A 22,755-nucleotide genomic window follows, 5' to 3' on the forward strand; every position below is an offset into this window, starting at 1 on the left:
GGTCCAGGTGGAAGGGACCACGTGAAATCTGGAGGGCAGCCGGTCATCTCTGCTAGGTATAATAACGACCCCATTGGAAGGATGGGGAAACAGAGGTGGGGCGCGCCAGCTAGCTTCCCCCTGAGCGCACAGCCAGCGAGCGGACTCCCCGAGAAACTCCTGCCGCCCTGCCGTCTGGCCTCCCAAACCCAGAACGCTCCTTTGCAAGATTATTAGCAATTCTATTTTTAATTTCAGGCCGTTGAGGAAAAGAGAATGACTTCTTTTTTCCGCAGCCAGGTTCAATGAGAATCGAAGCTGTTTTGTTTCCTCTTTCATCACTATTGAAGATACATTTTTTTCCCTTTGTCCGAGAGGCGTGATGGGAAACGTTACTGAATAGAGTCCCACAGCTCTGAGCATTGTTCTGTCGCTATTAAGGCACAAAACGGTACTTTTTGTTTTCCCTCTCCCAGAAAATGTGGTGGCTGGCTATTTTTTACTGAGCGTTTTCCTAGTAAAGCTCCTTGCTAAATTGGCCACTTTATTCATGATGATTTCTTGAAATATATCATTGTGGTGGCACAATATGAATAATGACGAGGACTATTTTCAAACACGCACAGAGCTCTGCATAAAACTAACGGGCGGAGCGTTGCTCGAAGCCCTCGGGGACTTGGTCAGTCCTTACCGCCTTGGGGACGAGCTGGGGGCTCTCGGCCCCGATCCAGGGACCCTCCGTCCTGGGACAAGGCTTCCCACCGCTGGCCTTGGTCCTAGCCTCCAGTGCTGGCCAGGGCATCCGCAGGGTGTCTCGTGCAGCCATCAGCACACCTGTACGCAGCCTCCCTCCCTCTGAGCAGGGCTGGGCTGGGGCGGGGGTGATGCCAGCCGGTTAGACTCTCGGGCCTGGGAGCCGGCCACCCCCACCTACCCCGCCCCCCCCTCCCTGAGTTTGAACCAACTCTGCCGCCTGCTGGCTGCGGGGCCTTGAGATGGCCAGCTCAGAGCTCTAAGCCCTTGTCCCCTCACCTTGAAAACGAGGACAATTGTGTCTGTTAGGGGGACAACGTCCATCTCCTTGTGGAGTGGTCACACATTGCCGGCAGGTACTCAGTGCCCCGGATCACTGTTGTCATCGCCTTCGTCACTATTGCGACACTCCTACTGCATGTTGGGTGTCCCTGAGGCAAGCTCGGGGCATGGTGTGGCCCCCCCAAGCATCACCCCGTACAGGGCAAATGGTGGTCGCGGTGGATGGTGTTTTCAAAGACCAACATTAAAAATACCTGGGCTCGTGTAGACACGTGCATTTGTGGTTCCCTTTGGGCAACGAAGAGAGTGGACTTGGCCTAGTCTGTGGGTCCACGATCACCCCTGGGACTGAGGGGGGGACGAGAGCCTGGGGTGGAGAGAGGAGGCTGGGGCCAGGTCCCGGTAAGTGGCATTGTCATTACCAGTGTCCTTCGCTATTGGCGCCAGCCACAGATTAATTGCCACCCAGGCAGGATCTTCATGAGACCAAAAAGCCTGCCTCAGCCTGCACATCTCAGGACAAGGGTCCCGTTGGGTGCCCCCTTCCCCATCGCCAGCCCACCTGGTCTGGGACTTGGGGGCAGTGGATTGTTCTGAGTGAGGGGATCCATTTGGAAACTCAGCTAACATTTTTCAAGCACCTACGATGGGCTGGTCACCATGCTAACTTCTTTAACGTTATTTAATTAAAACGTCCTCTGTGGCCTTTACCCGATGTTATTTGATGTGACGCATTTGTCTACTTTCTCATTTTGTTCAGCACTATATATGTGTCTTGGTGCCTAGAGCCGTGTTCGGAACCAAGCTGACACCCAACAAAAGATCTTGGGTGGATGAATGAGTGAGTGAGTGGGTGGCTATGTTCTCTATACCCTGGGACCGGAGCGTCAGTCTCTGCACCACTGGGCAAGAAGGAGGTTTTCAAAGAGGATGTGCTGGGCTCAAAGCAAGGATGAGTCAGACAGAGCTGGAGTGTTCCCTTCCCTTCCCTCCCCTCCCCTCCCCTCCCCTCCCCTCCCCTTTCCTCCCCTCCCCTTCCCTCCCCTCCCCTGCCCTCTCCTTCCCTCCCCTTCCCTCCCTCCCCTTTCCTCCCCTCCCCTTCCCTCCCCTCCCCTGCCCTCATCCTTCCCTCCCCTTCCCTCCCCTTCCCTCCTCTTCCCTCCCCTTCCCTCCCCTTCCCTCCCCTTCCCTCCCCTTCCCTCCTCTTCCCTCCCCTTCCCTCCCCTCCCCTCCCCTTCCCTCCCCTTCCTTTCCCTCCCCTGCCCTTTCCTTCCCTCCCCTTTCCTTTCCTCCCCTTTCCTTTCCTTCCTCCCCTTTCCTTTCCTTTCCTTTCCTTTCCTTTCCTTTCCTTTCCTCCCCTTCCCTCCCTCCCCTCCCCTCCCCTCCCTCCCCTCCCCTCCCCTTCCCTCCCCCTTCCCTTCCCTTCCCTCCCCTGCTGTCCTCTGCCCTTTCCTTCCCTCCCCTTTCCTTTCCTTCCCTCCCCTTCCCTTCCCTCCCCTCCCCTCCCCTTCCCTTCCCTCCCCTGCCCTCCCCTGCCCTTTCCTCCCCTCCCCTCCCCTCCCCTCCCCTCCCCTTCTCTCCTCGCCTGAGTCCCCACACTGAAGAACAGGATTCAAAGTGGACCTACTGTGCATGGAGGCTGTAAGCATGAAATCTGGTCAGATGAAGAGCTCAGCTCCGCGCCTGGCCTGTGAGGAGGTTCAACTCATTGTAGCCAGAATCATGACCTGGAGTCAGGATGGGGGTGGGTTCAAGCACTGTGCTCTGGCTCCTCATCCCACCAAGGGACGAGCCTGCCCCATGGAGAGGGCTTTTGGGGTGCTGCAGAGGTCGGGGTTTGGGTGCAGCTTTGCCTCTGCCTGAGGGCTCCGTGTGGTCTCAAGCCTGTTAACTGCAACGTGTCCAGGCTCTGCTCGGGGTGGGGGCACCAACGTGGATGAGGCACAGGCCTCACCCTCAATGACGCTCCCGGCCTCCTGGAGGAGACGGATGGGGAAGGGAGAGTTCCCTGTGGCCGTTGCAGCAAACTACCACACACTCAGGGTCTTCAAGAACACGAATGTATTGTCTCGCTCTATCGGAGGCCAGAGGTCCCAGGCGGGTGGGCAGGGCTGTGCTCCTTTCCAGAGACTCCAGAGGAGAGAGCATGTCCTGCTTCTAGAGGCCGCCTGTACGCCCTGGCTATGGCCTGCCTGCCATTGCTCCAACCTCTGCTCGAGGGGCTCCTGCCTTGACCCTCGGGGCTCCCTCTCACAAGGACAATGATAATTCCATCACGTCCACCTGGGTAATCCCTCTCAAGGTCTTTACTTCAACCACACCTGCAAAGTCCCTTTGTCCCTATAAGATGACATAGTCACTGGGTCGGGGGACTGGGACATGGACCTCTGTGGGGGGGGGCACTGAGAAAGGATAGTGAAAACAGTGCCGAAGAGCAAAATACCAACCCCACCCCACCTCCACCCCCACCATCACTACCCCTCTACCTCCCCCACCATCACCACCCCCACCTCCACCCCCACCATCACCACCCCCACCTCCACCATCACCACCCCCACCCCCATTCCACCTCCCTTACCCCACCACCCCCTTCAGCACTGCCCTTACCCCACTAGCCCCCACGCCCACTCTTGCCTCCCCACACCCTCACACCCCACCTCGCACCTCCCCCTCCCCAGCACCACCACTGCACCCCTCCAGCCCCTCAACCCTCCCTATCACCACACCCTCCAGCACCCCCACCCCCACTGTCACCACACCCTCCAGCACCCCACCCCCACTGTCACCACCCTCACCTCGACCACCCCTACCATCCCCACTCCCACCCCCTGTCCCCACCGTTCCCATCCCCAAGCCACACAGAGACAATCTTTTTTTTTTTTTTTTTTTTTAACACGTTTTTCCGAAGGCCCGGCATCCTGGGCTTGGCTGCGTGATCCTCCCCAAGGGAAACGTCAGTCACATTATGTTACCACGGCATCAGCTGAAACAGGGAGCCGCTCCCTAAGTCCTCTCCAGAGCTGGTGGCCGGGGCCACTGCTGCGAGTTCCGCGTGGGCCGTGGAGTGAGGCGGACCCTCGAGGCCCTTCGTCCAGTGGGCTGAAGGTCCCCAAGGAGAGTTCGTCTGTGTCCTTCCAGCCGCCTTCCACAGGAAGCTCAGTGAGGACTTGCCTTCGCTCAGCTTCCGCTCGGCCTCTGGGCCGTGATGGGGGCCTGGCCTGGGGGTCACCCGCTTCCTCGGGCAGGTTCTGACGGGTCACTGGGCACATCTGCCCACTGCACTTCCACCGGGTAATTCTAGTTCCCGAACCGTGACTTCGACACTCCCTGCGCTGGGGCTCGGGCGGCAGCCCACCGAGCTCCCTGCGCGGTCGCCTGGGGCTGAGGGTCCTCCATGCTCCTCCCACGGAGTGAGTCGCCGGGAGCTGTGTAGACTGTTCTGGAGGGAAAAGGGGCGCTGGGGCCGAGAGGAGCGGGAGCGGGTGGAGGTGAAAGCAGCCCCCAGGAGCCCAACGCCACCAGCAAGGACGTGGGAGTCAGTGGCTTCCTCTTCTTTGGAAACTCGTAGCTTCTTCATAGCACCCGCATCTGTGACACGTACACACACAGAGAGAAGCACACAGAGACATACAGACACAGAGGGTCACACAGCAGACACACATACACACAGACAGATACCCAGAGAGACACCCAGAGAGACACACAGACACACCCCTCCCAGCAACTCTGCATCTTTGCAAAAGACAAAGTAGACCCTCCTCTATGTGGTCATGGGGCATCCAGGACAATTTCCTTTGTTGCTTTCCAATTCTAAAATACGTTTGAAACCCGTACTCACACAAGGGAGACAAAGCCTGTAGAAAAAAAAGAGCAAAAAACGTGAGTGGAAGACGAAGCAGGCGGACATGACGACACAGAGGCAAAGAGGGAGAAGTAAGGGAAACACGGGGAGGAAAACATGCAGAGCGAGGGCAATAAAGCCCACCTGGATTTCAGGGCAGGAAACCGGAAACAGACGTTCAAGAAACCTGAATCAGGGATGTGGAAGGAAAACTTGGGAATCCTTTTAGAATGAAGAGGCAAACAAAAAAAAGTAAAATGATGGGACAGTGCATGGTAAGTGTGGACCATGGAAGGGAAGATCAGCCGCACATCTTAAGGAAGAAAGCAGAACAGCAGAAATGGAGGTTGCAATAAAGATGCTTGCAGAAGATTTTCTTAAACTGCGGTGAGCTGAGGGTTCAGGTCCAAAGGAGACTTGGTGGTCTTGCACTGAAGATGTTGACATGGAGGGTCGGGAGCAGGAGAGGGCAAGTGACTCGGTCCAGGTTGCAAGACAGGTTGGCTGGTGCCCTCTTGTATTCTCTTACCTGTCCCTGTGCTTGTCGACACACGTGTGTGTGTGCACGTGCCAGTGTGTGCGGGTGTGTCAAGAGAATGAGAGGATGGAAACAGAGAAGAAAGATTAGAGGCAGAAAATGTTCTCAAGGTGGAGAGCAGGCCTCATGGCTGAGAGTTAGACTCAACCATAGCTCGGTCCTGCAGGGCTCACCACCAACCAGCATGGTCATCTCCAGCAGGCGGCCTCGCTTCTCCGAGACCCGGGTCTCTCACGCATGAGTTAGAGACAAACAGTACCAGGACCCTTGTCACAACCTTCCCGCGAGAGTTCAACGAGACCAGGCACACGAACTCCTGGAAGAGGAAGTACTCCAAAGGGGTCAGCCGCTGTTGCTAATGCTCAACCAGTGAGAATGAGTGAGGTGCAGAGGCTGGATGCGAATGGCCCGGGGCTGTCTGGGAGAAGAAGGCAAAGGCAAGAAAGACATGAGCACTGTCGGAAAGCCATATGCAGGGTTCACAGAGTCACCGTCCGGGCATCACGTGTCCCCAGTCAGGGGCCGTCACCCCCTTAGCCCTGATCCAGGCATCTCCAAGGTCCAAGGCCCACTGGAACATTAGAGGTCTACCACTCGCCCCACATGGCTCATCAGAAGTTTTATGGGGTGCAGACCTGCAGCAAGGGGAACCCCAGTAGGATGCAGCTAAAATAATCCAGTCAGGCGGACGAACATCTTGAATTACACCGCTTGAAATACACAGTGAAAAGTCACTTTAGAGAATTATAAGTACTTTGAGCCGTAGCGAATACTCGAAGTTGGGCGATCAACCTCCAGGACTCCAGAGGAGGAAAGGGTGGTGCAGACAGTGGAAGCGGCTTTCCTAACCCCGTGTGTCTTCCTAGTGACCCAGGCTGGACCCGAGGCCGCAGTCCCATGCGACCGCCTGGGATTCCGGGTTCCCGAGCAAAGGGCCGGCAGCTCTGTGAGTAGTCCTTCCGATGCCCCTCTGGTGCAGATAGAGCTGAGACGGTAACTCCTGTCTAAAGAAGAGGAAACCGTGGTGCCGTAACGAGTTCTCACAGCTGCCAGGTGCAGCGCTGGGACTTACCTTCGGAAGCCGAGACCTCCGGACCAACGTGTTTTCTGCTTGGAGTGTTGCCTCTGGGATTTCAGAGGGGAAAATTCAGTATGCTTTTCGTTTATGTGTATATGACACTATTCCTCTGTGAATCACCAGCTCTTTAAACAGTATAATCAAGAATGGACGAGTTGATTGATAAGTGAGTAAATGGATACATAAATGAACGAGTTGGGGTAAGTTCTTGCAGAGATAAGAATAAGTCTTTCTCATTAAAATTTCAGCTCGGTGATTAGCAGCAGGATCCCCTGGGTCCTCTCCTTCCAGCTGACCTAAAAGCAACCAAAAATGTTACTGTAAGAATTCCAAATGGTATCCGCATTCTCCACGTATGTTTGATGATTATCCTAGCCTCTGGAAGAGAGAGAGTATCGAGGATGCGCCACTGAGGAACCCTCCCTAACCCCTATAATTGTTATAGGAGGAATAATAGAATTTCTTCTGAAGGAGTCACAGGGAATTTTTCTCTAAGGAGAACGCAAGGGAGACAGCAGGCGTACCCCTAGGAGCTAGGACTTGGGCGTTGCTCCTTAGGTGACGGAGGCAGGGTCGAGAAGATGAAGAAAACACGTGCTTTGGGCGAGGGCTCATGCTGAGAACATGCTCAGTAGCAGCTGGCTGCTGGGGCTTTGTCCTCTTGAGCAAGTAGGGCCAGAGCCCTCGGCCTCGCTACTTTGGTCTGTACTTTGCGGAAAGAGTTTGAGGCCCATATTTTGCACCCCTGTTCTCCCTTGAGTAATCTTTAGAATATCCCCTTCTCCACGAAGCGTTCTCTGACACCTTCCTCCCCCCTCGTCTCTACCGCATCAGTCACCCCCTGCCCCGTGCCCGCCCAGGACCCTGTGCCCTACACTTAATGACTGCATTTTTTCCATATGGATCTAGAAGGGTGCCTTAGTGAGAGACAACCCACACTGACTCTAGGTAACTTCTGTGGGGAATAGCTGATTGGAAGGGCCTGACGTAGACCAAGAGTCAGAAGACTCGAGGCCACATCAGGGGACTCCCTAGCAGCGACTGCCGCTGTTGGGATGCACTGGTTGGGACCATTTCTCTTCTAGTGTGGCTCTGCTCACAGGTTACCCCACCTTCCTGGGTCACCTTCCTGGGTCACCTTCCCTTTCCTGAGCCAGAAGATGACACAGCTCCTCAACTGTCCTTCTTGTTCAAACTCTCCCTGCTCCAGGCAACAAAAAAACCCCCAGACTTTCTCTTTCCAAAAGACGAGGACCAGGAAGCAGAAGCCCGTGGCTCCTCCCCGTGTGGGTGTTGGCAAGCATGTCAGTCTCTCTCCCCGTCCCTCTCCCCTGGCAAGACTCTGAGGACCCCGAAGGGAAAACCATGTGTGGTTCAGATGCTCCGTGCATGCACTGGAGGTCTGGATGGAGTCACGGCCGTGTGAGGGGTATGACCGAAGAGACAGATGGGGCTGCAGCTCAGCCACAGACCAACGCCTTTGGCCTGGAGGCTCTTTATTACCACACATCTGACACATCCGAATGTATTTTAAAAAACAGCAACAAGCCAATGTATCTATATCCCTTAAAGTCCTTTATAGTGGAGATGTTGGATTATGATAACCTAATGTGATACCTTTTTGTTTCCAGAAGAACCGCGATGAGCAGTGAGGCACGGTAGGTTTTCCAGAAGTACCTGTTACTCTTTTTTTTCCTGACGCTAAAAACTTATTTCTGCTAGTCGTTACCACTCTGCTCCTACCATTTGTAACACACGAGAGGAAACACGGGGAACAGTACGTGGAGCGTCTGTGGTGGACACGAGGGACGAGCACCTTCCCGCACGTGGGGATTTCACGAAGGATTTACATCTGGTGCTGAGGTTCACAGGGGGAGCGTGGGGGGAGCAGCTGCTGCGGCGGCGCTGGGCTGCCCGCGCCCACGGGGAATTGGGAACAGCGAGGGCTCGTAAATCCACCGCGTCTATTTCTGTGCCTCTTGATCTCCATCCTGAGCAGCCGCAGAACACCCAGACGAATGCGCCGAGATTAGTTAGTTCCTCGAGAAGCCCTTCGTGTCTAGTAACGGTGTGGACAGGTTTATAAAAAGAAGAGGGGACTAAAAGTGAGCTGCTGGGGTGGGTGGGGTGGGAGCCAGAGAAATCAGATTTCGGAGGAGAAAAGCTCTCGGACCCGGGCGATGCAGGGAGCGCAGCGCGGGGACCGGGCAGGGCAGGCGAAGGCAGGCCCGCGCGCACCAGCCTGGCGCACAGTGGTCCGGAAGGAGGGGCGATCCTGGGGAAGGGAGGGGTGTGGCCTTGAAGATGAAGAAGGAGCAGCCTCCTGGGATGGACTTGGGCTGGTAATTAGAAAATCATGGAAGGAAAGATACTTGTACAGAAGGCAGTAGTCTGGCATTTCTGTGTGTTTCTTCCCCCTCTCTCCGTCCCTCCTTCTTTCCTCCTTTCCTTCCCTCCTCCCATCCATGGGAGGTGTGGTCTTACCTGGAACCGGGTGACCGGCTGACCGCAGTATGAGAAAGTGCAGCCTTCTTCGGAAACCCACGTGGGGCCAGGCGCGGTGGGGTAGCAGCCTCATCTCCCAGCGCTGCCCCCTCTGAGTCCAACCCTTTGAGCTCCTCCTCTGGTGATTATGAAGAGCCTAGTCTGTCACTCCAGATTTGCACTTCATCATCTTACGTGGCTCTGTTTTATGACTTATTTAATCAATGGAGTTTGAATGTTCTCCAGGGCAGGGACAGTGTGTTAGTATCTGTGGGGTGGGCCTGCAAAACCCAGCCTGGCACCTGGTCGGGCACATTGCATTGGATAATTCAATTGCACGTGATCAGCATCGTTTCTAAGCCTCCAGGGTGAGAGTAAATATAAACACGAGGTGACAACGTCTTTTCCTGAAAATGACCCCCACTTAGGGGAGGGGCAGGGCTGCCTATAGGGCTCTAGAGCCAGCCTGTCTTGGGGTTCGGGGCCAGAGAGGGCCGAAACAAGGGGAGAGCGATTTTCCCCAAAAGGCCCAAGGAGCTTCACAGGGAGGTGGCCTGAGCCGCGCCTGGGAGATTTATTTGGGGGACTGCAGCGGTCAGAACGGCAGGAACAGACACTGGTCAGGAACAAGTGCCTATCGCTTCGCATTTCTCCTCTTGCAGCCGGAGAACTGCATTCATTACAATGAGGCCACAATTTCCTAAATCAATTGCTTTGGGAATGGTAACAGCCAAGATACACCTTACACTGTAGCTGCCTTATATCCTGTGAGGAGTTTATTCATTCACAGCTTCTAGACGGCTGACTTTTATAAATGAAGCAATAAACACAACAGTATTAAATATGCATCTACAATATTTCTTCGCATTTACTTCTATAGCCATCATTCTCAACTGTTCAACAGATCCTTTGTTGGGATTGCTTTCCCCCCTTTATATTTCAGCTTCCCTAGGCAAGAGACTTTTTGATTTACGGATTCCTCTATACTCGGTTTAAAAAAAATACCAGGAGAGATAGGCAAAAACAAACAAAACCCTTTTCCGGCTTTGTGCTACAGCCTGTTGCTGCATGTCTTTGCGTGCACGTTACCGGTTCATTTTGAGAACTCCATGTTGGGGAGATGACAGCCTTTTGAAGGGAGCCAGAGCGAGACACGTTTGCGCAATGCACTGCCCGTGCTATTAGCTATTGGATTTAAAAAAATAAATAAATGTAGCTGCTACGTTAACGCATGAAATACGATATTGTAATTTAACACCCAGTTTTCCCGACAATTCTCTAGTATGTAGACCAGGTCCAATGGTTCCAAAAGAAACCTCAGCTTAAATAAAAAAAAAATATATATATATATATATATATATATATATATATATACCATTTGCATTTTACTATAATTAGAGAACTCTTTTGTGGGGGAGTTTTTCTTGATGGACGGACTACCCCGTACCCCTCTTCCCTGAGCAGTTACTACAGGTAGAGCGACAGAGGTTCTCCAGTCTCCCTTAGTTACCACTCTGTTCGGAACACGTTCCCACCGCGTGCCACGTGCGAGGTGTCATGAAATACAAAGGAGAGCACTCTTCACGCCAAACATCAGGGAAGAGCTCTCCTCTCTGTGCCGCACGAGCGACAGCAATGGTGTGTTCACTTTAAATTCCGTTCATGTGGGTTCTAATAAAAGCTATTGTAAAATACAATTGTGCAGAGACAAAAAGAGAGATAATATCGCTACGGCTCAATATAAAATTTAAGTAATTAAGACATGAAAACTGTTACACAATTTACTACAAATGCAGCAAGAATAATAAAATGTGTAACCCGTTCCTTCCCGGTGCCTCTCTCTCCGTTTCTTTCTTTTTTTTTTTAAGATTTTATTTATTTATTTTTAGAGAGGGAAGGGAGAGAGAAAGAGAGAGAGAGAGAGAAACATCAATGTGTGGTTGCGGGGGGCTGTGGCCTGCAACCCAGGCATGTGCCCTGACTGGGAATCAAACCTGCGATGATTTGGTTCGCAGCCCACGCTCAATCCACTGAGCTACGCCAGCCAGGCTCTCTCTCCGTGTCTAACATCTGACTGCAGAACTCAGGTGCCCAAGAGGACTCGTGAGACACCACAAGGTGGAGTGTCTGGGGAAGGGGTGAGGATGGTGACAAAAGGAAACAGCTTGATTTTTTTTTTTTAATTTCAGAAAAGAGGGGGTACCATGTTTCTAGAGCAATGTGCTATCTGCTGCACGGCAAACTGGTTTTATCTACAGAAGACACAAAATCGCCGGGTCTAGCCCATCAGCCTCGCCATCACGTGACTAACCAATAAAAAGCAGGGACAACAAAGAGAAGGTCCATGGGTCAGTGGAGAGGGTCTGACAGACCCGAGTTCAGACCCTGACTCTACTTCCTGCCAGTTACGTGCCGCAAGGCGACCTGGTTGAGATCCCTGCTTCTCACCTGTGACATGGACAGTCACATTGGCTACCTTTTCCGATCCTGCTGTGATGGGCAGTGGGGTATTAAGGCTCTACAATCGATGCAACGGATATCGATGCCCAAGCAGCAACATGCTTGGCATTGGGAAAAAACACTCTGCACGAGACGTGACGCATGAGCAGGCACGTTGCTGTGATGAAGCTGCCAATCACCAGGTGCCCATAGCTGTGGCTTTCTGAATCATCCAAATAGTTTCTGTGGAGGAATGTTTAAGATGAACACAAAAATTGGATGCAGATCCATTGCTCTATGTGCTCAGTTGTTTTGAATGCCACAGCCACACAGTACACAGGGTCACTCAATGGCGTCTGCCGCCCCCACTGACTAGTACAGTGAAGTCGTCATTGTTCACACATGCGCATTCCAGTCCTCTCTCCTGGCTGCCAGGTTACATTGATGTCTCACTGACTGTTCTCGTTATAGTAACAATGGCTGGACTTTTTCTGGACAGACCGAGTATGTATGTATATGTGTGTGTACGTGTGTGTGAATGTGTGTATCTATGTATCTATCTTCAGGATATATATATATATATACACATTCTGCTTTTTTCTCTACATAATTGCATCATATTTGTCCATGACTTAAAAACTTTCTCTCTGTGAAGTTCCTAATAAATAGGCTAATGTTTTGTTGTACCAACTTATTGTGCACTTAACCTTTCTGCCATTTTGCTTGTTTTCAATGTTCGGTCACCACAAATAATGCTTCAGTAAACATTATTTAAGGTGTTTCTGTGCCTAGAAATTTTCCGCGGTCTAGAGTGCAAGGCATGAAATGACTAAACCAAATGTTATACATAGTTTAAGATACTTTACTAACATCTTTTAAAGGAAAACGTGTTTGTTTTGAAGAATAAATAGATGAATGATTAAATTACAAATAACTTGTCGGATACTGAGGGTCTGTAATAAGCATCTCTCAGGGTCTCCTTTGCTAGCCCGTCCCTTCGGAGTGGGAGTTGACACCTCTTTTAAATTTTTTTTCTCCTTTTTTTTAAAAAAAAAAAAAGATTTTATTTATTTATTTTTAGAGACGGAAGGGAGGGAGAAAGAGAGAGAGAAACATCAATGTGCGGTTGCTGGGGGCCGTGGCCTGCAACCCAGGAATGTGCCCTGACTGGGAATAGAGCCTGCGACACTTTGGTTTGTAGCCCGTGCTCAATCCACTGAGCTACGCCAGCCAGGGCTTGACACCTTATTTGGTCCTCACAAGCATCTAGTAAGAGAGGGGTCCAGAGAATGGACTTCCAGATGTGGGCTCTGTATCAGGCGCTAGGTGCACTATTTTCTAACTTTTGACCGAAACAATCCCACGAGGTAGATTCCAGTCTCCATCTGAAACGTCGAGGGAGCTCACGGTTGTGAACTCAGAAGAGACCAAGTTGGAATTCCAACACGGGGGGGCGCTTCTCCTTTCCCAGTGGCGATGGACCCGGTACTGACTCGCACGGCAGGGAGATAGCCTGTGGCTAGGAACTACTGTGTGTGTCACAGCACAGCGACATGCCAGGGAATGGAAGTGGTCTGTGCTAACTCGGTCCAGGAGGAGGCCTTAATTTCATCGACTTGATTGTTGGTGTAGAAACATTTTGGCCATCTTCCCACTTCCCACTGAGGTCCACAGGACGTTTTACTTCAAACAATTAGCCGATAATCCCCTCCCCAAATCTTGCCTCCCCTCCATGTCCTCCCTACTCCCATACAACCTTATGTCACCGTGCCATTCTGTCCCTTATCCAGTCACCAGGAGCTGCAGCACTCTCTGGGGACATCTCTCCTTGTGTGCTGTCAGCATTGGCTGAGGCCAGTGTCTCCCAGACCAGGTGACTCCTCTTAAAAGTTTTTCCTGAAAGCCCCATCTAGCGATGTCCACCTAAATCTCTGTGGCCACCCCTGTTTGCAATAGGGGCTAGGCGCCTGGCTGCCTGCAGTGGGCCCGGGGTTCGTTTAGTCAGGATAAAGAGGAGGGTGGATACTGGATAGGGAGCCAGTAGTACCTGCCACAGGAAGACACTATTATTATACGAATATTACAGGTGAATCAACTAAGGTAAGCAACGTACCACGTAGCTAAAATGTGCAGGCGCTGAAGTTCAAAACCAGCCTGACTGCACAGCCCAGCTCCTCTCTGTGTGCTTGGGAAGCTGAGGTGGTGACTGGTCCAGAGACCTGGACCCCAGCCCTTGTCCCCACACCTGTAGAATGGGGTCCCAGCACCTGCTTCAGGGGCGAAGGGTTACATGAGACCATGGGTAGGGGGTGCCTGAGACCTTGCGCTTCCTGTTAGCATAGTGGGGGCTCCATAAACAAGAAGTTCAGGCTTTGACACCCTGTCACATACAGTGCCGTTGCCCAGGTACCCCGCGCACCTCCCAAGAGTGTTGAGTGCTGGTCAGGGGCCACTCTGCCTGTCCACTCTGGCCTGTGAGTCTGGCCTGCTCTGCGGAATTGAGAACTTCATAAAGGGAGGGCTTGTCGGGCACATGGCAGGGTCCAGGTCCCAGTTGGTTGACAGAGAAAACACCTTGCTTCCTCCCGGGCATTAAAACAACATGACTCTCCCCTTTGCCCTGCTTACAGTGACAAAGATGGGACCAATGAGAGGCTCCGTGACCAGGCCTATGGGGGCATGCCCACGTGTGCCTGTGTTTGTGTGCCTGTGTTCGTGTGCACGGATGTGCCTGGGCATGGTCCTCAGGCAGAAAGCAGGAGATGCCCAACGGAACTTCACTTCTCCCCGGCATTGTCAAAACACATCCTTCAAGTCCAGTCGTCTTCAGACACGAAGAAAATGAATGAGGGAGAAAGCGTGAAGGACGTTTATGTTCTGAGCACTGACTATGAAGACACACATTTTATGTTAAGAGAGAAGCATTCCTGAAAGCACAAAGAAAAAGAAAATCACATCGTTTTGAGAGGTCCGCAGACCTACAGGGGGTGCTGTTTCTCGGACATCCCCCAACGGGCTTCTGCACGGAGGGCCACGTTGCTCTAAAACCCACAGCCTGCCTGCGGGGTGTCCGGGTGTATCTGTTTCATCTTTAGTCAGTGTGGCTCGTAGACTGGATGCAAGCTGAGCGGGAGGGAGGAGGAAACTGGACCGCAGACACACGACTAGTTGGCGTGTGTGAAGTCCCCCAAGGACCCGGGCAGGTGGCGGGGAGCGAACTCCGACCTCTGCCCCGAGTTAGGGTGAGTGTAGTACGTGTGTGTCGGCCAAAGGGATGATACACAAATCGTATTTGTGACTTGTAAGAACATTTCTTGCTGGCGGGCTGGGGAGGCAATGTTGGCCCATGCTTCACCGTGTCCCCACGTAAATGAGTCGGGGACAGAGGCCAGTGAGCATTTGGCGTGGGGCACAGAGATTTTTAGATGACATAGCAGGCTGTCTCATGTTAACCTCTTACTCCACCCAGGCTCGGCAATCTGGACCCATCCTTTAACCTTGACCTGTCGCTCCGATGTGGGTACACCGAGGGCAGACAGACCACCTCTGGCAGGGCTCCCCGTGACTCGTGTTCTGGGCCGTCCCCTCCGTTCCCAGTGTGGCCTGGGTCTGGGGACTCTTCCCAGTCCAGCACAGCAGAGGGGATTGGACCTTACGTCTGAGATTAGTTGCAAACGACGATGACTCCCACGCGGCGGGCACCCCCTCTGGGCCTCCTCTGGCTCCTCGGGGTGAAGCCAACTGCTCTGTTATGACCTGCCCTGCGGGAAGACCCCCAAGGGCAGGAGCTGAGGGGGACCCTCAGTCCACAGTGTGCCAGGCACTGAGAGCGTGGCAGCACATCCGGGCTAGGTGGAGCCGCGAGAGGCCTGCAGCCCTGGCAGGTGCCCCGGCTTCACCTTGGCAAGGCCCAGAGTCCTGTCTGGAGTCCGGGCCTCAGAGAGACCCTGGAGTGTTGTGCCCAGTCACTGTCTTGGAGTACTCGGTTACGTGGCCGTCGATAACGAATCCACCCCACTACGCTGTTACACTTTGGGTTTTGGAGTCCCCGCTCGCCAACAGCACGGCTGAGGTGCTCGGCCCCGTGAACGGTGGGGCAGGGGGCCTCTCGGAGCGTGAGTGCCACTCTCCGGACGGAGCTCGCCACCTGCTGAGCTGCATCATCCGTCCTGAACCACACGGGTGACTGTTAGTCACCTGCCCTCCACCCAAGACGGTGCCCAATGGATTCCGTTAATTCTCGTCAGTCGAACGCTGTTTTTCTCGAGTTTCCCTGTAGATTTTCATGGGTGAGTCCCGTCTTAGCTGTCCAGATTGGAGACCATTTACAGGGCTGGGGAGCAGGGGGCCCTCCCCAGATGGCTCTGGGCTTCGTTGCTCCAACAGCCCGAAATTGGGAGTTGGTTCAAAGAGGAGCCATGGGTGAGGCCCGATAGGACCACAAATAACTTGGTTTCTGAACGTCGAAAATGAACCAGATGGCTTTTAAGGAAAACAGGACACACATCAGATTCCAATTATATGAAAATGAGGACCCAATTTAGGGAAACACAAAGTGTAATAAAAATGTTTAAATAAACAAAATCTGCATGTGTACGAACTCAAGTATTCGCCGGGCTCCTCACTTTCGGATAATGAATTTCTCAGCCAGGCGGATCGCATGCCCCACTTGCCACTGAGTCCGGCCTTGGCGAAACCTGCGGTCGTGTTTGGAATCGGGGACTAGCTGAAGAAGAGGAAGGGGGAAAAAAAGAGAAAGGAAAGAAATTTAGCAACTTAAGAGAAGGAAAGGCCCGCTCTACCCAACTGTGACACGCCCTATTCTCACTCACCCCGGAGCAGTCGGTGCTGGCTCCGGTCTGTGGGCTGAGCACCCTGACCCCTCTCATTGGTGGCCGTCACTGTCCCCACACGTTGGCACCGCACAGGCAGACCTAGCGCTGGGCTGGGTGGGCGGGGGGGGGGGGCGCGCCTCGGATGCATCTATTTATTGTTCTAGTTAAATGAAGAGCTTGGGGGGCCCTTAAAATAAATTAGCAACTGCTCCTGACGGTGTCTTTCTTGCAGTGCCACACGCTGGAGATTTTGGCAAGGACTTCGTCGCCCGCCTCCCCATCTTCTCCCGCCGCGCGAACCGCCGACGGAACCGTGTGCCTGTGTGAACGGGCTGCTCCCCGGAGCCGTGATCAGTTCATGGAAGGGGGAGCCTGGGTGTGTCCAGGTTCACCAACATGCTTCCAGGGCGCCACTGTCTCTGGGCGCATCTTTGCGAGACTCCTTGAGGCTGGCGGGGGCAGGAAAGGCCGGTTTCCTCTCCACGGCACTGAAACGCTGAAACGGCTTTGGCAGGCTCTTCCTTTCCCTGAGCCTGGGGACCGCAGTTCCTTCGCTTTTATGATCACATATTTAGAGAGTTATTTTCCCACACAGGATGGTGTCTGCATCACCACTCCGTCGGCAGTGTGTATATTTATTTAGCGGCTAATTATTTACTGAGCCTCCTATGTGCCCGGCGTACAAGGCACAGACACAGGGATGGAGAACCAAATCCCCGTGTTCAAGGGTGACATTTCTGTCATCCACCACCATCTGCAAGGCACTGTGACGTCACCCACCCCCACGGGGTGTTGACGGTTTAAGTAAAACCAACACCTAAGAGCCAAAACGGCAAAGAGAAAGAGCCTGTTGCTTAGCTGATGAAGGAGGTTAGTTGGATGCAGCAGTCTGAGGGCCCACACTCGAACTTTCGGAGAAGGAAACTTTCTCCGAGGTCCAAGCGAGCGACCCCGCCTGCCTGTTCCTTCAGGTGTGTGGCCCCAGGTGTGTGCACCCAGCATCCTTTTTCCCTGTGCTCTCAGCCGAATAGCGTCTCTGACTTTCTAGTTCTCATCTCGTAAGTAAAAGATTCTCCTCCTTCTTTTTCTTCCTCAGGGAAAAAAAAATAGTTACTACATCTGAATAATATTAAATGAGAAAAGGTTTTGTCTTTTCACGACGTGGTGGTGTTCATGTATACCAGGTCTCTGCCGCACATAGTTTTTCACACTGATCATCAATGTGAACAAAGAGTGAGCAAGATAGCAATTTAAGAATCGAAATCATGTTTTAACTGCATTATGGTGTGGAACACTCATTCGGTTATATTCCGGAGCTGTTCCTTTTATGTGAGCTGCTTTTATGGCAAGGGTCCGTTTTTTTTTTTTAATTAATAAATTTATTATCAGAAAAGTCCTTGGTTACGGGAACCTGGGTCATTTCCCACCTGAGCATCCGTATATGACAGAAACCAGGAACCCCTTAGGGACACGTTTTTTGGTTAGAAGCCCCTGATTTTATCACAACACAGCCCGTGTCCAGATTATTTCAAAAGTGTTTATTTCTCCTAGTCTTGTTTTTTTTATTTTTTACTTTTAAAATCCTGTTTTCTTTCCTTTCTTTTTCTCTCTTTCTTTTCATTTTTTATTTTTTGGAGTCTTGGCAGGATTGGGGAAAGTACTAATTGTCTCTTTGCCAGAGTTTAAGTGCAACATTTTTCATTAGAATCTAACAAATGTTCATCTTAAAATAGACTGACAATGCGTCATCCTGCTTCAGCTTCTCCCCGTGAACCTCGGTGCAGGGGAGGCGAGGCGCTTTATTCTCAGACCAACGTCGCTGCTCCCTCTCGGACCTCATCTAGCAGGAGGCCGACCCGACTGCTTCTCCATTTATCCCTCCCTCTCTCTCTCTTCTTGGCTTTCATAAAATTAGAATTAATTCAATGTAATGCAATCTCTAGATTTTTTTTTTTTTTGTTAAGGATCGCGAAATGCCAAATACGACAAGATGCTTTGGTATTTTTTTTTTTTTTTTGCCAGTGGTAAACTATTGTGCAAAATAATTATATAAATACACGAGAACATCTGGTCCTTTGAACTGTACTCACTGCTGAATTTAAACACTGTACGCATTTGACAAAATTAAAGGAGTTTATTCTTTGTTTCTCCTGGGCTTTAAATAGTAAGCCACAAATAGTACTTAGAATTATTGTTTCTAGTTCATCTGGAATGTTAGGCAGAGAAATTGATCCTGCATTCCTCAAGACTGTCCTCTCCCTGGGGTCCCTGAAATTTGGGTTCAAGGTTAAAGCATATAACGATGACCCAAGTCAAATTTAAGGGGGGAGCCCTGCTAAACGCTGTTCTCCCATTCTATCCACAACAATTCCTGAACGCCACCAGACAATCGGGGCAATTTTGATGCCTTTTGTGGAGTAAAGTAATTAAAATTATTCCTACCACTTTTGTAATAAACTCGCGTGACTCTGAAAGCCCGTGCCCGCTCTCTTTCATGGCGGAGACATCACACAATCCGTAATTGTGCTATTAAGGAAAAGAGAGCTAATCTTTTTGCATTTGAAGTAAGCCCTCATCGTCAGCCCAACAAAGCCAGACAGATCAAAAAGGAACCGGAGAGAGCATTTAAGGAAATTAGTACAAGTGTCAGTTAAAAGGTAAAAATTAATGCACTTATTATTGAAATATGGTTGAAACCTACGTTCTTTTCATTTCTTTGATATTGCGAGGGCATAAAACATTCAATTACGTTTCCATTGTGTTTGGGGGAGAAAAGGCAAAGGATTGTCAGCCAAGTGTTAGGGGTGTGGGTGGTACTCAGTGAAAAATAGACTGGGATGAGCAGGAGAGAGAGCCAGACCCCCCGGCCCAGGCCAGGAAGGGGCACCTGCCACTCTCAGGGCCCGCCTGGTTCAAGATTTCAAATGGGCTCTAGACTTTGCTGTCCTTTTGGTCTGGAGATTTAAAAATTGGCATGTGAATTTCTCTTTTTTTTAAAAGATTTTATTTATTTATTTTTAGAGAGGGAAGGGAGGAAGAAAGAGATAGAGAGAGAAACATCAATGTGTGGTTGCTGGGGGCCATGCCCTGCAACCCAGGTATGTGCCCTGACTGGGAATCGAACCTGAGATGCTTCGGTTCATAGCCCGCGCTCAATCCAATCAGCTACGCCAGCCAGGGCTGGCATGTGAATTTCTTTATTTAAAAATCACAGACAGAGGACCGTTAGAGTTGTCTTGAGGCTTTGTGAGTGGACTCATGCCTCCCTCCTCAATACAGCAGGGTCATGAGGCTGATGGCACCTGGAAGAAAAGACTGGAAAGAGGTAGTAGCTATTTACAGGTGTTTGGTTCCAGATAAACTCATGCCTTTGATGGTATCCCTTTTTCAATCGTGTGGCGATGCTCAGACATGTATGTGTGCACAGAAGACTAAAATGGAATAATGTTGATGTGTGGTTAAGAAGCAGCAGGAGGTGGAGACAGGGGCATCGTGGTGGGCTCTGGGGTCAGACTGACTGACTCGGGCGTGAGCAGAACCTCGGCCCCTGGATGCTGTGTGACGTCAAATGGTAGCACCCGCTCTCTGAGTCCATATTTTCTCCCTCTAGATTCCTATAGAAGGAAGTGATTATCTGCTCATTAGGTGGCTGATAAATGTGAAAACGTCTCAGCCAGTTTTTGGCACACGACAGACATTCGACGAATGTTAATTTTCCACTCTGACACCATTCCTTCACAACCCCTTCATACAAAAAAAGACACGTCAATTAATATTATTAGTATTAATGGCGTGTAAGAGCGGTATTCGGTGTAACTCTCTCGTGCTGAGCTTATGTTAACTCTCCACCACTGGATTTTGCTTTGAAATTCCTGCAAGTTTATTCAGCGGGGTAGATTTATGAGGCCACTCTCGGCACATCAAAACTCCTTACCTGAACAATCATTATTTGACAATCGCAATTCAAGAATTTTTTAAATTGTCTAATGAATCAATCTTCCTAAATTGTATGCATGTCAAATTGCGATCAACTCGCTGTGGAAATGTTCGGCAAGAGAAGGCCTCGTGTTTAAAGGGAAAATTACCGGGATCACACACACACTCATTTGTCTCTATCGTTAATGAAACATTGTTTTATTGCCCTGAGAAAGAGACTCTTGCACATATCAGAAAACATATTCTAATAGGGAAATGCTCTGGAGATGACTTCCTACCGTTAACATGCGAGGTTTGCATCCCTGAATCCCCGCCCAGTGCCGGGCCCACCATGGGCCCCTGGTGAGGATTTTTTAAATGAAAAGAAATGTTTGATGCGTCTCCTGAAATGTGCCTTGTGCTGGGATGTGGCTGATGGCGCTTGGAGGTTTGTAAAGTACCAGGGAAGGGAGGTGCGGCCTCACGGTGTGAGCAAGGGAGATGGCAAATTTAGAAAAGGCCAGCTCTGTGAGGTGAGCTCCCTTTCTACCCGAAAGCAACGTCTGTGAGGTCCTACAATGCGCCGCCAAAAAAAAAAAATCCTTTGCAACGTTATTTGTGCTACCTTCTAGCCAACTCTGCCCTGGCACTTAAGGGAAAGAACTGAGTTATAAAATCTCAGATCGCCGATGTTGTGATTATTATTCTTATTAATATGCACACGATAGACGTGAGCACCAACCTGACAGATTTACACTTTTGCAAAGGTAATGAATCAAAGTAAGAAGGTAAAAGCTGCTATTATCCTAAAACCCAAAGTGATAGACTACTCAAGTGGTTTTTTTTTTTTTTTTTCGCGTGCAGATGGCTGGTAGTGCCGTTTTTCGCCGGAACACAGTGGGAGTGTCATCAGGAATACAAAACTAGCCCCGGAGAGCAAGCTTGTCCTCGTCTCCTTAGGAACTTTTCCAATTCTCTGTCTGTTCGGGAAGAGCCGGGGACATGGAGGAAGTGGGGAGGGGAAGGGGACAGGGAGCTGGAAGGAGGGGACGGTGCCGGGTTAAAGGAGAACTCTCATGCGCAGAGGGAGGGGACGAAGGCCATGCTAGACACGCCATCCGCAGGCTACTGGTGTACGGACTCGAGAAGAAATCCGGAGGGAGAACCAGAGAAAGGCAGCCAACGGGAGTGTGCGTGCAGCCCAAGGCCAGGCCGGGAACAAACACCTTGAACCTGGGAGTCTCTCAGGTGTTTCCAGTGCTCCCCAGTCTGGTGAGTGCCCACCCTCTGCTATTTCACTGGGTCCTTAACCCAATCCGGTGAAGCTGGCATGACGGGCAGCTTTAGATTCCCAACTTAGAGATAAGGGGGCTGGGGTCAAGGGGTCTCCTTGCCCAAGGTCACGGTCGGTACAGTGAGAAGCTGTGCCGTTTCCGAGGTGGCGTTTGACACCCTGGAAGTGCACAGAGGCGTTTTTGGACACCACAGCTGTGGTTCTCAGGCTCTCTTAGTGAACTTGAACATCAACTCCCCAAATGGTTCGTTTATGGTTAGAAGGAGAATTTCAGTTTCCCCAAAACCTTCATTGTGCCCTACTCTTGGGATGGGACCAATAGCGGGATTTGATTCCACAAAGAAAGCTCAGACTCTCAGAAGTGGGAGGAAATGCACAGATTTCGGGTTCACAAGGCCCAGGGCAGACATTTGAGGCAAAATGGGGTCAGCTCCCTAGCCCCACGAAAGCGTCATAAATTCATACGTCCCCCAACACTTCGAGTGTTGCTTTCGGATTCGACCTACAAAGGCTCAGCGTGAAACCGATCTGCAGGCAAGTCTCTGGCTTTGCCCTCGGCGAGCTCTGCAGCTGGGGTCAGTCGCTTGAGCTCCCTGTGCCTGGGCGTCCTCTTCTGTGAGCTGGAGGGTTCACGAAAGGTCCAGCTCATTGCGGAATGGTGAGAATTAGATGTCAACGTGTAAAGTCTACATCAACACAAAAGCAGCACCCAGTGGGTGCTAACCACTGTCTTCATCTTCACCCTCGTCCCGCCTCTGTGAATATCAGTGGGGCGGATCTTCATGCTCCCCCCTTCCTAAGAGAGGACAGTGAGGGCAAGGGCCTCCCTCACAGTGACTCAGAGAGGAAGAGGCTGGGCTGGATCCAGCTTCTTAACTTCTAACCCAAAGCTTATTTTTTTTTCATTGAAACAAACATTGACTTTCAAAATTGGTGGGTGGGTCTGCATGGTCTCGAGTGCAGAAAGAAAGTCACGGGGAAACCAATGATAATAACAGCATGCCTGGGCATCGCAGTCTCTTCTTGTTCCTGGAGCGCTAGGAATATTTCTTGATCTCTCAAAACGTTCCAGGCTGCACGTGTGTCAAAGATCCAAAGGCCCAAGTCACAAGGTCATGTGTACTTTTGTGGCCAGTGTGGGCGGCAGAAACCAGACAAAGAACCGCTGCTTGGAGCTGGCCTGTCAGCCTCTGCTCCGCAGAGCGATGCCGTGCGTACAAGAGAACGGCGGCAAGTGCGGCGTTTCCGTGGGGCAGAAAGGACGGGAGCTGCAGCGCCCAGGTAACAAGTGGACCCGGCGGGGCAGACTCAGCAGAC

This window comes from Phyllostomus discolor, chromosome 1 (assembly GCF_004126475.2).
Source record: "Phyllostomus discolor isolate MPI-MPIP mPhyDis1 chromosome 1, mPhyDis1.pri.v3, whole genome shotgun sequence".
NCBI classification, from domain to species: domain Eukaryota; kingdom Metazoa; phylum Chordata; class Mammalia; order Chiroptera; family Phyllostomidae; genus Phyllostomus; species Phyllostomus discolor.